The sequence below is a fragment of the Colobus angolensis genome, unplaced genomic scaffold (genome assembly GCF_000951035.1).
Source record: "Colobus angolensis palliatus isolate OR3802 unplaced genomic scaffold, Cang.pa_1.0 Scaffold333, whole genome shotgun sequence".
Taxonomy (NCBI): domain Eukaryota; kingdom Metazoa; phylum Chordata; class Mammalia; order Primates; family Cercopithecidae; genus Colobus; species Colobus angolensis.
In genome coordinates, this window is record NW_012116633.1 from 570,478 (window position 1) to 572,510 (window position 2,033).

A 2,033-nucleotide genomic window follows, 5' to 3' on the forward strand; every position below is an offset into this window, starting at 1 on the left:
AGAGTGGGATGGTGAGGGGCCCTGCCCTGCCCTGGGCGCTGTGCCCTGTGTAGGGGGATAGGTGGCCTCATCTACCCCAGTGGGATGCCGTTTTTCCCATCTGACAGGCAGGCCCCAGAGCCCCATACTGTTGGACATGTGAGGGAGTGCCCGACAGCTGGGCCCCTCCTCATGCCCTGACCTGCCACCCCCTGTCCATGTCTCCTGTGTCTGCAGTGGGTGAATGGGGTCGACACGATAGAGCATGAGGGGGGCTACCTCCCCTTTGAGGCCGACATCAGCAACCTGGTCCAGGTGGGGCCCCTGTCCTCCCAGCTCCGCATCACTATCGCCATCAACAACACACTCACCCCCACCACCCTGCCACCAGGGACCATCCGCTACACGACCAGCACCTCCAAGTGGGTACCATCCTGCTTCCATTGCACGCACCCACCTTCCCGCCCCACCCCGTGGTCTTCCTGCTAGGGACAGGGTGGCCTTCGCAGAGTGGAGGCCCTGGATCTGGGGAGGCCGGGGAGGCCAGTGAGCTGAGGTCAAGGGACCCAGGGCAAGGGCCCAGCGAACCACAGTCCTCCCACCCTAGGTATCCCAAGGGTTACTTTGTCCAGAATACATACTTTGACTTCTTCAACTACGTGGGACTCCAGCGGTCTGTGCTTCTGTACACAACACCCACCACCTACATCGATGACATCACCGTCACCACCGGCGTGGAGCACGACAGTGGTGAGGGCTTCTGCTAGGATCCTTCCTCAGCGGGGCCCAGGGTGGTTCTGTTTGTTCCCTGTTTGGAAAGCTCTCCCAGAAAAAAAGGTGCTCCCAGCATCTCTAAACCCTCACAGGTTCCCGTCCACCTACAAAGCTAAATTCCAGGCTGTCTGAGCGGGCACGGGCTCCCGAAATCACCCGTGTGGTTGACCTCCCTTGGAGAAGAGGGGTCTGGCCTAACATCACACAGCTCAGGGTGGCAGTCATGTCCCTTCGCCACTGTGCTGCTCTCACTCCAGCTCCCCTTGCTACCCGTCATGCTCAAGGAACAGGCAGCTTTGGGGGGCCAGGCACGGTGGCTCACACCTGTCATCCAGCACTTTGCAAGGAGGCCCTGGTAGGAGGATCTCTTGAGGCCAGTAGTTCAAGACCAGCCAGGGCAACACAGCAAGGCCATCACCACAAAAAATTAAAAAATTAGTCAGGCATGGTGATGCATACCGGTAGTCCCAGCTGCTGAGGCAGGAGAATCACTTCAGCCTGGGCGGTCAAGGGTGCAGTGAGCTATGACTGTGCCACTGCGTTCTGGTCTGGGCCACAGGGGGAGACAATGTCTTTCTTTTTTTTCTTTTTTCTTTTTTTTTGTTGAGATGGAGGCTTGCTCTGTCACCAGGCTGGAGGGCAGTGGTGTGATCTCGGCTCACTGCAATCTCTGCCTCCTGGGTTCAAGCAATTCTCCTGCCTCAGCCTCCTGAGTAGCTGGGACTACAGGCGCATGCCACCATGCCCAGCTAATTTTCAGTAGAGACGGGGTTTCACCATATTGGCCAGGCTGGTCTCAAACCCCTGACCTCGTGATTCGCCCACCTCTGCCTCCCAAAGTGCTGGGATTACAGGTGTGAGCCACAGCGCTCGGCACTCGCCTGCTTTTTAATAAACTTTTACTACTGCTCTGCAACTGGCCTTCCTCTGACTTTCTGCCTTATACCCTTCAGTGCAATTCTTTCTTCAGAGGAGGCGAGAATTGAGGTTGTTACTGATGTGTTAGGGACTCACCACCCGGAACTCCACCAGTAACAGGTCGAAGATGCTAGTTGAAAATGTAATGTAAGCTGCATGCTTTTTACAAATCGTAGTGGTTCTCATGTCCAGCAATGGCCACTGAACCGTCCCTGTATGAAAGTACCCTCCATAAACCTATGTCTCCTTTGCTGTCTCCAGATCTCCTCCTCTACCTCTCCCACACGGTGCCTTCCCTACTGGAGTAAAGTGGGATCCCGTAGGGCACCCTTTCCCTGCAATTTTTTTTTTTTTTTTTGAGA

The 2,033-nt window shown here is 55.9% G+C and overlaps 1 protein-coding gene across 1 annotated transcript in view; it reads left to right on the forward strand.

Annotated features, from left to right (window-relative positions):
- Positions 1-202: 202 nt before the first annotated feature.
- The window catches only part of LOC105518950 (beta-glucuronidase), a 25,114-nt gene continuing 23,283 nt past the window's right edge, over positions 203-2,033 (forward strand). Inside the window, exons 1-2 of the mRNA XM_011952119.1 lie at positions 203-401; positions 587-729. The gene's annotated coding sequence lies outside the window, so the exon portion shown is untranslated. The remainder of the gene's footprint in view (positions 402-586; positions 730-2,033) is intronic.